This window comes from Suricata suricatta, chromosome 1 (assembly GCF_006229205.1).
Source record: "Suricata suricatta isolate VVHF042 chromosome 1, meerkat_22Aug2017_6uvM2_HiC, whole genome shotgun sequence".
NCBI classification, from domain to species: domain Eukaryota; kingdom Metazoa; phylum Chordata; class Mammalia; order Carnivora; family Herpestidae; genus Suricata; species Suricata suricatta.
This window is the reverse complement of record NC_043700.1, coordinates 57,379,494-57,394,554: the sequence shown is the minus strand read 5'-3', so window position 1 is coordinate 57,394,554 and position 15,061 is coordinate 57,379,494. Positions and strand designations below refer to the sequence as shown.

Genomic DNA, 15,061 nt, shown 5'->3' with positions numbered 1-15,061 from the left:
AATAAAGTACATAAATTAATATATTATATTAATTAATTTATATTAATAGATTAAAGAATAAAAGTCACATGATCATAGCTAGAGATAACAGAAAGATTATTTGACATAATTCAACATCCATTTATAATAAATATTCTCAACAAACTAGATATAGAAGGGGAACTTTCTTAACTTGATAAAAATACCTACAAAACATAAAACCATCATACTCAGAGATACACATATTGGAAAGGAAGAAATGAAAGTATATTTATTCACAGATGACATAATCATCCACGTAGAAAACCTGAAAGAACTGACAAAAAAAAAATCCTGGAACTAACACATGATAATATCAAGTTTTCAAGATATAAAGTTAACATAAAAACTACCACTTGCTTATATACTAGCATGAATCAAATGGAATTTAAAATTAAAAACACAGTGCCATTTATATTAGTACCAAAAAATTAAATACTTAGTTATAAACCTAAAAAAATAGTTTAAGTTTTATATGAGAAAACTATGAAACTCTGAAGAAAAAATTAAAGAAGAGCTAAATAAATGGAGATACATTACATGGTCATAGATAGAAAGACTTGATATTGCCAAAATGTTGACTTTATAACTTGATCTCTAGATTTATCACAGTTTTAATCAAAATCCCAGCAAGTTTTTGTGGTTGTCAGCAAGCTGATCCTACAGTTCTTATGGAGAGCAAAATACCTAAAATAGGCAAACTGTAATTGAAGCAGAAGAATGAAGTTTAAGAGTTAACACTTTTCGACTTGAGGACATACTATAGAGCTACAGTAATCAAGCTAATATGTTATTGGTAAGAGAACTGGAAAATGAATTAATGGAACAGAATAGAGAGCTCAAAATTAACCCATGCAAATATAGTCAACTAAACTTTGATAAAGGAGTAAATGTAATACAATGGAGCAAAAAGTGTCTTCAACAAAATGTGTTGGAAAATATTTCACCACATGAAAAAACATCTAGACATTGATCTTATACACTTCATAAAAATTACCTAAAAAAGGATCAAAGACCTAAATATAACATTCAAAACTATGTAGCTTCTGTAAACTAACATTGGAGAAAATGTGAATGGCAGTGGATATCAAAGACTTTCAAATGACCAGAAAACACTTAACAAAATGGCAATAAATAAATCCCTATCAATAATTCCTTTAGAAGGAAGTGAACTAAATACTCTGAAGAAGGAAGGAAGGAAGGAAGGAAGGAAGGAAGGAAGGAAGGAAGGAAGGAAGGAAAAAAAGAAAGAAAGAAAGAGAGAGAGAGAGAGAGAGAGAGAGAAAGAAAGAAAGAAAGAAAGAAACAAACAAACAAACAAACAAACAAACAAACAAAGAAACAAAGAAACAAAGAAACAAAGAAACAAAGAAGAAGGGAAGGAGGGGGAAGGAAGAAAGAAAGAAGAGCCTAGTGGCTCAGTTGGTTAAGCACTTGACTCTTGATTTCAGCTTATGGTTTTGGGATAGAGCCCCACATCAGGCTTTGCACTGACAGCATGGAGCTTGCTTGGGATTTCTGTCTCTACCTCTCTCTGCCCCTCCCCTGCTCATGTTCTCTCTCTCTTTTTCTCAAAGCAAATAAATAAATAAATAAATAAATAAATAAATAAATAAAGGGAGGGAGAGAAGGGAGGGGAAGAGAAGGGACACAATCCAACACTATACCTATAGGAAGTAGAAAAAAGGAAGAAAATAATAAAGATTAGAGTGGAAGCAAATGAAATAGAGACTAAAAAAATAGAGAAGATCAATAAAACTAAGAGCTGGTTGTTTGACAAGATAAACAAAATTGGTAAATGTTTAGCAAGATTCATTGAGAAAAAAGGGAGGACTCAAATAAAATCAACAGTTAAAGAGAAATTACAACCAACCCCACAGAAAAACAGAGACTACCATGAAAAATTACACACCAACAAACTGGACAACCTACGCGAAAATGACAGATTTCCAGAAACATACAATCTTCCCAAACTGAACCAGGAAGAACCAGATATTTTGAACAGACCAATTATTAGTAATGAAATTGAACTAACAATCAAAAACTTCCCAACAAGGAAAAGTTCAGGAACAGATAGCTTTACAGGGGAATTCTCCTAAATCTTTAGAGTTACTTATTTTTATCAAACTATTTCAAAAAATAGAAGAGGAAGAAATGATTCCAAGCTTATTTGATTAGGCCAGCTATACTCTGATATCAAACCCAAAGATACCAGAAAAAAAGAAACTTACAGACCATTATCACACAAAAATATAGTTGTTAAAATAGTCAACAAAATAGTAGCAGGTCAAATTCAGTAATACACCAAAAGCATACACCATGATTAACTGGGATTTATTCAAGTGATGGAAATCAACATGGCATATCACAAACCAACAAAAATAATAAAAATTATATCATCATCTCAACAGATGCAGAAAAAAGCATTTGACAAAATTTGACATCCATTTATTGTAAAATTTCAGCTAAGTGAATATAGATGACACATCAATAATAAAGAACATATATGAGAACCCCACAGCTAGCATTATATTTAAAGGTGAGGATTAAAAGCTTTTTCTGTCTGATAAGGAACAAGACAAGGATACTCATTCTTATCATTTTTACTCAACATAGTATCAAAAAATCCTTGCCATAGCAATCAGGAAAGAAAAATAAAAATTATCCAAATTAGAAAAGAAGTAGAACAGTCACTAGTCACAGACGACATGATACTATATATAGAAAACCATAAGCTCTCACTGAAAAACAGGTAATAAGCGAACTCATTGAAGTCACCGGGCATAACATCAATATATAAAAATGTGTTGGATTTGAATATACTAATAATGAAGTAGCAGTAAGAAAAAGTAAGAAAAGAATTCCATTTACAATTGCACCAAAAGGGATTCCTACGAATACATTTAACCCCAAAAGTAAAAGACCTGTACTCTGTGAACTATAAAACACTGATGAAAGAAATTGAAGAAGACACAAATATTCTGTGTTCATGGATTTAAAGAATTATTACTGTTAAAGTGTCCATACTACACAGAGCGATCTACAGATTCAGTGCAATCCTTATCAAAATAAAAACAGCATTTTACACAAAACTAGATAAAATATTGAAATTTGAATGGAACCACAAAAGACCCTGAGTAGACAAAGCAATCTTTAGAAAGAACAATACTGGAGGTATCACAATCCAGGTTTCAAGATATACTACAAAGCTGTAGTCATAAAAACAGCATCGTACTGGCACAAAAATAGATATATAGATAATGGAACAGAGAGCCTAGAAAATAAACCCACATTTATGTGGTCAGTTAATCTCTGATAAAGAAGGTGAGAATATACAATGAAGAAAAGGTAGTCTCTTCAATAAATGGTGCTGAGGACATTCTACTGAAACTGGACTACTTTGTAACCCCATACACAAAAATAAATTCAAAATCTATTAAAGACCAAACAAGAGCCCTAACCCCATACAAATCCTAAAAGAGGACACAGGCAATAATTTCTCTGACATCATTCACAGCACTATTTTTCTAGATAGGTCTCCTGAGGCAAGGGAAATAAAAGCAAAAGCAAACTACTAAAGCTATTGCCCAGCGAAGGAAACCATCAACAAAACAAAAAGACAATTTACTGAGTGGGAAAAGATGTTTACAAATGATAGGAAAATTAATATCCAAAATATATGAAGAACTTATACAACTTAACATCAAAAAAAACTAAGCAACCCATTAAAAATAAAATGGACAGAGGACCTGAATAGACTTTTTTCACAGAAGATATCCAGATGGCCAAAAAGCACATGAAAAGATCCTCAACATCACTGTCATCAGGGAAACGCAGATCAAAACAGCAATGAGATTTCACCTTACACCTATTAGAAGGGCTAAAATTGGCAGTTTGAATCATGGTCCAATGAAACAGTAGGTGGTGGGATCTTGCTAGCTTTCTGACTACTCCCTTCTTGGCCTTGCTGTTTGAGCTTCAGCAGAATTCAGACTGGCTGACAATAGGCTGGGAAGGACTGGCGAAAGGCCAAGACATAGGGGCTTTCCACTAGCAAAGAGCTGGCTTGCAGTTACCGGTGGGCCATATTCAGTGAAATCTAAGAGGATCAGTCAGGGACGTGGGGCTGCCACTGTGTTATAGTGCAGCCATTCTGGGGTACCTCACTGCAGAAGTCCTTGAATAGGCAGGAAATGCATCCAAAGACTTAAAGGTAAAGCTAGTTACCTCTCCTCCCTTGCAGCTTGCTCTTCGTGGAGATTCAGAATTGGATTCTCTCATCAACACTGCAATTGCTGGTGATGGTGTCAGTCCATGTAAACACAAATCTCTGATTAGGAAGAAAGGACAACCAAAGATGTTTAAAGGATTCCTGGATTCCTTATGACCTCAGAATTCTAAGTACTCTGAACAGCTGCCAAATGTTCATGATTGCAGGGGACTGCATCTCTGTGAAAAACACAGTATTACCTTTTTCTAATACTATTTGAGCAAGCTGGAAGTTTAATTAGCTTTCCAACCAATCAAATTTCTGCATTTGAGGCTTAACCATATTTAAGTGTTACTGTGGCTTCAAAGAAGCTGTAGGTTCTGAAGTAGTGGGTTTTGACTTAAAAAAAAAACTGTTCAGATTTTAATTGTGATGCAGAACTTATAGTAACAAACATTTGGTTCTCTACAGACATTATTTCCACTCCAGTGGATAAGTTCATATCAGTAATGGTCAGATCCCACACCCACCCACCCCCAACAAAAAAGAATGGCTAAAATCAAAAAGACAAGAAACAAGTATTGATGAGAATATGGAGAAAAAGGTAGCCTCATGTACTTTTGGTGGAAACGTAAATTGGAAGAGCCACTGTGCAAAACAGCATGGGCACTCCTCAAAAAATTAAAAATATAAATAACATATGATCCTTCTTCCTAAGTTTACTGTCTCTTCCGCCTAGGTTTACCCTGAAGCTAAAATTGCTCTAAATATAGTAAAAGTGAAGCAATCTACTTGGCTTATAAACTTATGGCTGGGAGAAAAACAAAATTGTAGTGTTAGAAAAGATTATGTATTTCCTCCTGTTTTCTACTTCTTGTAGAAACCAGTAGGGTTAATTTCTTCATAATCAATGTGTAAACCTTGCCTGCCTGTAAGGTATGTCTAAAGTTCTCACTGTTATTTAATCTCTGTAACTGTACAGCAGGCAAAACGGGACATCCAGAAAAACTAGGAGCTAAAGCAGATACTACTTTTACTTATGATGCCAAAATTGTCCTTTGAGCAAAGAAATGATATAGCAGAGAGTCCTCGCCATCACCCACACGTTATCCCTCTGACATTAGGGTGAGTCTGTTGCATATCAAGTCCACATGTTTTACTTGTGCACTGAGGCTATATATAACTGAAAGAATGTTAGCAGTAAAAACTCAACTTATTCTGAAATTTATGGGAGGGTAATAAATTGCATTATACAGTGATCTCTCCTAGCAGTAAATTGTAGCTTACTCTTTATCATGTGTGTCTTTGCACCAAGATAGTAACGTATTTCCTTATCATTTTTTTAGAAATAAATCTATGAAAGTTTTACAACCAAATCTCATGAGCCATGATTAGTTTCCCATCATTCCTGATTTTCTTCTTCACTCAGTTCCTTATATAATGCTATATGGATACGTAGATAAATTTTATGCTTAAATAATCAAATCTCATAATAGCCTATTAGATGTAATTTTTCATATTTTATTTTGTGGATGCATTCTCTTCTTTCTTTTTTCTCTTTAGTGCCACTTCTTCAAGGTCAGATGTATAAAGACTATGGAAAAAACTCCATGTGATATATATATATAATTCAAAATCCTACATGCTATGTAAATTTAACCCTGACTTGATATGCTTTTAGTGACCTTGGATACGAGCCCATTTGTGTTGAATGAGAGACATTAATTTACAACACCTAGCATGTTCCTATTTTTTATTTTGAATCTGAGGAATTTCTAATGAAACTGCAACATAGAAATTCTTGAACCTAATTGGAAAAAATGTGACATACTCGTTTAGCACACTCTCTCTATTTTTGAGTGGTTTTATTTCATTTCCCTGTATATTGAGGGGAATGACTCAAATAGGTTTTGCAATTATGATGTGAACATATTTCTCCAAGTAGCCATATTTATTAAGTCATCCTTCAGAAATGTGTTCAGTGTGGTAGGCATAATTCTATTCCTTGCATTCCATTTGCTGGTCCACAAAGATTATTCATCATCTATCTTTTACAAAGACATGTTTTTATGCATTATGTAGCTCTGATATATCTATGAAGTTTGAGGTACTCTCAGTAGTAATAAATGTCAGCAAAGGTAGCTAAAATTGTTTAAGAAAGCAAGATAATAATTTAAAGATGAAAATATAACATTGGGAAAGTTTTAAAATACACCAATTTTATTTGTTCTTCAAATGACATAATGGAGGAGTTTTATTACTGTTTGAATAAGGCAGTCATTTCCTTTAAAGATCAAATCACATCTTGAAATTATAAGAAAATTTTAAGTGTAATACTTTAATATTTTGATTTAGTGACTACGTGCTTGACTTAGTAATGAAAGTTTTCTGGAAAGCAGTCAGGTTAACCTTCATTTCTAAAAATTAGGTATCCTAAATTCCTTTAGTGTCAACTAAAGAAAACTAAAATGTGGATTTCAATATTATTGTCTTCATATTAAGCCATCAGTCATTTTTCACATTTCCTCTTTTGTTTCCTTATTTGACTTTTAATACATTTTGTAAAATACATTTTACAGTATCTTACTAGTTCATTGTCTACTTTGGGACTACAGCTGCTTATGGAAAAAATTTTCTGCCAATGAAATCTAAATAAAATTAAAATTTTCAAATTCATTACTGATAACATTTTCATATGCATTAGTAATGAAGACGAATAAATTTAGAAGTGATCATGGCTTAAAAAGCATACTGCTTTTTAGACGGTGAGAATTCTATTTATGGAATCCTGCCTAGTACAAAAATATAAATAATCCCAATGAAACTTTGATCTGGTTACCTATATATAAACAGATGGCTTCTGTGACTATATAATTTAATAATTATTTCTCCAAATATTATAATGTATTAACTCTGCAACCATATCTTAAAGTAGTTTAATTTCTATTATCTACCAATTTTAGCTCTTATTTTTTAAATGGCATTTATTTACTAACCTTCTCACCTACAGTACTATTCCAGGAATGAGACTTATGTCCATGTGCCAAGGTGCAGCTGCTGTAGTTTATTTATTATGTTCTTTTTGGATCACTATCTGAAAAGTAAAGAACAGTCCCTAGATACTAAATAAGAATTAATTGTATTTCCTTAGCCATTTTTTTTAAGCTGTTTCCTCCCCAATTACATCCAGATGTCCCTAATACCTTGTAATTCCCATCAGTATGTAACCATCATGATTACATCTTTGATTCCTTATTAAAATCCAGGTACTGTGATGACATTATGCCAACATTATTTAGCCTCTTCTGGATATTAATTTGTCCCATCCACTTATCCCTCATACCACAGCATTTGACCAATAGTCAAATACCATAGTCATAGTCAGATATTTGACTAGGAGTTTTCTTCACAGAGGCATATGAATTATGTACACCCTCTCTATTGACATAGGCAAATGGCAGTTTTATAAAGGCATTAATGCATATTTGAAACTCGGAGATTTGGCAGGGTCGTAGGAACACCTGATTACCTTTTTTGTTGTTGTCAGCATATATACTATTTATAGAATTCAAATTTATTTAAACATATTCTCCTCTTTAAAGTTCCAAGAGTTTAGAAGTAAGATTGCCTCGGCCGATAGAGACTCTTGGTTGGTCCTTTGTAAGATCACTCCTACAGTAGAACGGTCTGTTTTATTACCACTACTGCCACATAAACATTCAGACAAAAAAAAAAAAAAAGATGACATGGAGACATGATAAAAATTCAAGAGGGTTGAAGAAAAAGATTATGGCTACAATGGAGAAATAATCATAAGCTTGACAGTGGTTAATTTGTCTAAGGGAAAAAAGATAGATAAAGATGAATGAAGAAAGGAAGATAGGCTTGGATAGGTCCACCCTGATTATACTGAAGATTGGATTACTGAAAGCAAAGGAAATATTTTAATAAACACAAAAAATTACTAGTTACAGGAAGACAAATATAACTAGGACTAAGAAAAACTTTTATATTAAGAAAAGGTATTGGAGATGAATTTAAATATTTTCAAAGGTTATCTTAAGCATAAGAGAGAAAGTAAGTGCAGATAATATGGACCACTTATTCATTAAAGAATCTTATAAGAAATCAATGAGAAGATTAGGAATTTAATTAGATGAAGCTTAAGATTAATGCAGTGTTTTTTTTTTCAGATAAGAAAGATGAGCATTTTTGACAAAATGAGACAGTAAATTTAGTAGAGATTATAACATTTAAGGTGTAATAAGTAGACAATATAATTAACAAAACAGGATATACTGGGAAGAACAAAGGAATGTAATAAAAACAATAGACAATAAAATTGGCAAGATGAAACTGGTGTTCAGAAAAGAATAAGAGATGTTGCAATTGGTTGTATTGCTGGAATCATTAAATTTTGTCATGCAAAAGTTTTTTTTATTTTTCTTTTCCAGTTTTCAACCCAGTAACCTGGCAAATAGTACATGAAACGATATTTAGGATTATCCAGTGGAACTTTCATATTAAACATAAGAAAACCAGCATTCTAATGTTTAATTTCTTCCAATCACCTGAAAACGCAAATCTGGAATAGAAAATCCAAGGACCATTAGAAGAGTTGGCTTTTTAACCTCATCTGTAATTTGCCAGTTACAGTATTCTGAGAGCCTTATTATGTAGAAAACATAGTTCATCTGCCCAGGGTCTTACATACAAGAGTACTTCTATGTCATTACAATTAGCATATATATAATATAAATATTTATTTAATATAATCATTATATACACTTCTAAGATTTATAAAAATAAGATGAATGGTTAATCCACCAACTGAAATAATTAATGGATAGTTACCAACACCATTAAAGACTTCTGAATATCTCTTCTTGTTCAAATAACTCACTCTCATTCAAATATAATCACCATCTTGAATATGTGTACATCATTTTCTTGTCTTTATATATATTTTAACATATATGTATTATTGCTAAAATAGGTGTAGGTGTGAATACATTCCTAAAAACTATAACCAGAAGTTTCCATTGTATTTAACAGTTACTCTTTCAAAAAGTAATTTGTAGAATACTTTAACATTCACTAGGCTTCCCTGGGTGGCTCAGTTGGTTGAGTGTCTGACTTCGGCTCAGGTCAAGATCTCACAGTGAGTGGGTTTGAGCCCTGAGTCAGGCTATGTGATGACAGCTCAAAGCCTGGAGCTTGCTTTGGATTTTGTGTCTCCCTCTCTCTCTGCCCCTCCCTCACTTGCACTCTGTCACTATCAAAAATAAATAAACATTTAAAAAAAACATTTAATGTTTTTAGAATGCATTCATGTTAATGAATGTTGCTATAGGTCATTAATTGTCACTTCCGTGATCATTCAGTGTTTTGTAGATGTCAATTATTATCCATTCTTCTTAAAGATAAGTTTTGACTATTTCTTATATTTGCTCTTATGAGCAATATTAGTATGTACATTCTACAAACAAGTCTCAATTTTCTCCAATGTAAGTGTAGTCTATATACCTTCCAGAGGAATTGCTGGGACATGAAGTTTTTTTAGGTTTATTTATTTTGAGAGAGACAGGAAGTGTGCAAGTGGGGAAGAGGCAGAGAGAGAGAGAGGGGGAGGGAGGGAGTGAGGGAGAATCCCAAGCAGGTTCCATGAGGTCAGTGAGAATGCGTTGCACAGGCGTGAACTCATGAAACAGTGAGATCATGACCTAAGCCAAAATCAGGAGACTATGCTTAACCAACTGAGCTGCCCGAAAACCCCTGGGCAGCTATAACAATTATGTTTTTATCTTTACTATAAGCTCATACCATTTTAATATTATCATATATATTACATATATATCTTAACATTTACAATAAATTTTGGATTATCTTCTCCGGCATTTAAACAACTGAATATGCTTAGTTTTATAGCTAAATGGTTTAATAATAGTAAAGGGAAAAATCGGAATTTAGCTCAAGATTCATGTTAATGCTCCAAACAGATTTTCCTCTGACTTGCAATATTACTTTTCAATAAGAAAAGGTAGCTTGTTTCAGGTACTCTAAATCTATGTTCGATATCTTGTAAATACATCTTAACTCTATCTTTAATTTTTTTTGTCAAAATGCACTGGAAATGGAAATAGATGGGCACAAGGTAGATCGTAAATTTGAGAATCATTTCAAGCTTGCTACAGTATCAGAATTCTGACAGGCAAAATATTTTTTATAATGTATTGATTACTATTTTTCCGTTGTTGGCATTCCTCTATGCATATGGGGAGACACAGACCTCTTGTCACTAGAGGCAGACAGAGGATCAGGCAGGCATTTTCCCTGCTGCTTCTAACTGTCAGTGCTTGGCATTGGAGCGGGAAGCCTACTCCAAATGTTTGTGAAGGACCAGAAATACTGTTTTCAAGCTGTGATCAGGGTGGTCTGGTTTTTTTTATTTCTAATGTCAACCACTGCTATGTGTGTAGTAGATGAAAGAAGTAGGTTATTTCTTTTCTCTTACAAATCCCTTCCTACAAAACCTACACCTCTCCCTCATCCATTGCTTCATCATTCCCCAGCGTACAACTCCACATTTGTTTTATAACGAAAACTAAAAAAGAAACTTGGAGCATTTTGAGCAAGGTTCTTCAGGAGGGCATTATTAACATGAAGCAAACATCTCACATAAAACAGAATACGTCTATGGCAGTCCAAATGAAATAAAGATCTGTGCATAAGAGGGGGGAGGTGATCTTCAAATTGAAAACTGATAATAAAGAGAATTTAAAATCCCTCAACTAATTATCTCTGTGAGGTCAGCCCAGAGAGGATGAGAGAGAAGAATGAAGAATAAAGGAAGAATGAGAAAAACATAGTTCCTTTGTGGGGCTTGCAGTGGATTTGATAAATAATCTAAGTGACGATGGCAAATAGAAAATCAACAGCAAGTACTGGTGCTACTATTGACCACAAGTGAATGTTGGCTTCGTCAATGGAATAATAAAATAGCAGGGGCTCTCTGCAGAGGATTCACAGCAAAAATAGAAACAGCATATTTATTATGAATAATATATACTGCCTGAAATAAGAAGAAACCTTTCTGGAGAGACTAAGAATTCCCTGGGTCCTCATTACTGTAGTCAACATAAAGAAGAGAGGAAAACTGGATGAGCATTTCTTTCCATTTGAATAAAAATGATTTAAAAAAAAACATGGTTTGGCTTTTTTGAGCTTCTCTGCTTTTTAAAGGATGTTCTCGATTTATCAAACCTAAGAGCATTTTGTGAAAAGCACTGCACTTTTATCTTCAGTTTATGATCCCATGTTTACTTTCATTTAGGAATGTCCCCACATGTTATTGCAGATTTGTCACAGTCATTTGAGACCTGGCAAGCATTTGACAGAGGATTATAGGAGCAGAGAGCTGCTCCATGTATTTGATAGATAAGGAGAGACTCCAATAATAAGTAATTTTCACAAATTCACTCCACTGGGTAAATGAGTCAAAATTTATATGGCACCCAATTCCAAACCAGTGTACCCCCATACTACTTCCATTCACATGTTTTATACTTAACTTTGAATTCTAAGTTTCTGGGGATACTATTTACATATGAATGCCTTCAATTTGAATTAATTTACACCAACTTTAAATGTGTTTTTATACTCCCATCGCAACATTCTCAAGAGTAAGAGCAGTACCTAAAACCTCTAGTGTACTGGATGGATACCTGAGCTGTAGCTACTAACACTCCATTGGAACACTCCACGCTTGAGTTTTGTTTTCAGCCTGAAGAACGTGTCTCTTATTTCTGCTATTGTGTACTTTCCTACCTGTTCTTTAGAAGTCATTAGCTCTTTCTTTGGTAACTAGATAAGAAGTGAGTTATTTGAATTAACAAGTTTGGCGGAAAAGAGGTGGTGGTGATGGAGGAGGGCACTTGTGGGGAAGAGCACTGGGTGTTATATGGAAACCAATTTGACAATAAATTATTTAAAAATAAATAAATAAAATAATTTTTAAAAAAGTAAATTAAAAAAACATGTCTTCAGATACTGTCAAAACAACAATAAAAACAGAACACAGTCAAAAAAAAACCAAGTTTGTGTTTGAAAAAAGTAAACATAATATGGGTAGGATTGATTTGAGTAGATAAGTACATGTATTTCAAAGCAATTGAAGCTACTCACTCTCAAGTGACTTACAAACTTTTCTCAAGTAGATCATAGACACACACACACACACACACACACACACACACCCTTCCTCTTTGCAAAAGATAGCAAATTACAAGCCACAACATTTCTTTAAAGACATTTTTAAAGTTTATGTATTTATTTTGAGAGAGAAGGGGTAAGTGGGGGGGAGAAGGAGAGGAGGGAGAGAGAAAATCCTAAGCGGGCTCCATGCTATCAGCTCAGAACTTGACACGGGCTTGAAAACTTGAACTGTGAGATCATGACCTGAACTGAAATCAAGAGTCAGATGCTTAACTGACTAAGCCACTCAGACATCCCAAGCCAAAGCATTTCTATATACAGTGATGGCTGATGGAAGATGAAAGTATAAATATTGGTATTAATTATACAAATGATGTAGGGTAACTTATTCTCTCCATCCTGATGACTTTAATTACTAATAGGTATGGGTAATCATTCAACTCTTGATTTTAGCTTAGGTCATGATTTCATAATTGTGGCATCAAGCCCCACTTCAGGCTCTACACTGAACATGGAGCCTGTTTGGGATTCTTCCTAGCCCTCTCTCTTTCTCTTCCCCTCCCTTGATTATATGCATTCTCTCTCTCTCTCTCTCTCTCTCTCTCTCAAAATAAATAAATGAACTTTAAAAAAAAGGATAGAACACATTTACAACTAGATCTGACATTTGACAAAATGATGAGGTCTAAAAATTAGTCATTGTTTTTCTACTTTTTGTTCTTGATATCACCCTCCTGGTTTAACATTTAAGCAACTAAATGAGACTTTTCCAATTGACCTTACTCTAGACATTATTAATTCCTCACCATTAATAAACATTATCTTTCTTATGACCTATTCTCTTTGGTAGTCGTTCCAAATTTTACTTAGATGGCACTTTAGAAATACTTCAGTTTAATCTTAGACTTTGCACATTAAAAAAACTAAGAAGCAGAAAAATAAGTGACTCACATAAGGCAACACTATAGATTTTGGCAGAATTGAGACTAGACACTCTGTATTGTTATTATTCCATTTGAGGCATTCAAACACCTTCTAAGTAAATACTATTTACCAAAGCGTCACTGATGATACTGATGGTTCCAGATAGTACAATTTGTGGCTGATCATCTGGAACAAGAAAACCTCAAGTTTCTACCATCAGACAGATTAGCTACATTTTTCCCCTTGTCATAACCAGTCATTTGCACTGACTTAAGGGAAATATGTGATATGCATAGAGTATCACAGTTTTGTATGGCACTTGTGACAGTTGATTTGCTATATAAAATCCATATTCCATCACATAAAAATGAGATGTTGAAGTTAGAAACATTTACTAAAATTACCATAATAATCAGATTCCATGGGGTTTTTTTCAAATAACTTATATTATGTACTAATTCAATATATACAAAATTAATGGTGACTAGAAGTGTTTAATGTTGAATCGATCCACACCTTTAAAAAATGCAGATCTGGATATTACCTTATTTAAATTTTACCAATTTTCATTGCCATTACTACTGTCAATACTAAATAATATGTATTTTTTTCATTTTTGAAATAAATTTTAAACCTGGCAGATGTTTCCCTAATTTGTATAAGCATATATATATGCTATATTTTTAATTTAGAGGCATACATTGTTATTTGTCAATTTTGAAGAACAGACTATTTCAAAAAACAGACTACTAATATGATTTTTCTAATGTTTTAGTTTCCTTTTAAGGAAAATCTATGGATATACCAACATTAATTCCATGTTAAGTATAATTCACATATTAAACTGTAATTTTAGCATTAAATAATATATCTTTGACGTTCATTTAGTATTTAACCCAATTACTTTATTAAATCATTCTCTTTTTTGGTTACTTATACCTTGATGGCATTCTATTTCATCTTGTTACAAATAACTGTAGTTTGAGCAAAATGTTTTCAATCTCTCAGTGTTAACTATGTTGTTGATAAATAGAAGGAATACTTGATCAAGTATACAGGGATGGGTAGCTGATAAAAATTTTTGACTTGAATTTCAACTCTCTACTTGATAGAATAAATCAACTCTAATGGCCAAATTCTTTTCAAGATTTTCACCCCTCTTCCAAAAAATGTAACTGGAGAGGGATCATAAGATAGAAAAGTAGGTATGAAATCCATGTTGAATATTAGGATATAGTAGGTAAACACTGTAATCAAGAATGGAAGTTTAGATATAAGCATGTCATGAAAATTTCAAGAAGTTATTATTAATACAGATTACATATTTCTTATACTAGAATATATTTTGCCTATAAACAGGTACACATTGGAAAACTTTTCTCAGCGGGAAAATATACCTCAAAATGAGTCTTCTTGAAGCAGTAAAAGGAAAATGGTGGAGTGAAAGGATCCTGAGCTCACCTCTTACTAAGACAAACACCTGGAGTCCCACAAGAATTAAAATGGCAAGAGTTAAAGATAAAGAGAAAACACTAAAAACAAGAGAAAAGCAGACAGTTCTGTACAAGAAAATCTCTTAAGTCTATCAGCTGATTATTTTAGCAGAAACTTTGCAGGACAAAAGGGAGTAGCATGAGATATTCAAAATGCTGAAAGGAAAACAACCTATAGCCAACAATACTCAGCACCAAAGTT

The 15,061-nt window shown here is 33.2% G+C and overlaps 1 long non-coding RNA gene across 1 annotated transcript in view; it reads left to right on the top strand.

Annotated features, from left to right (window-relative positions):
• LOC115299754 overlaps nt 1–14,815 on the top strand; it is a 92,716-nt gene extending 77,901 nt beyond the window's left edge. Inside the window, exon 6 of the long non-coding RNA XR_003912325.1 lies at nt 14,726–14,815. This is a non-coding gene — a long non-coding RNA (uncharacterized LOC115299754). The remainder of the gene's footprint in view (nt 1–14,725) is intronic.
• The last annotated feature ends 246 nt before the right edge of the window (nt 14,816–15,061 follow it).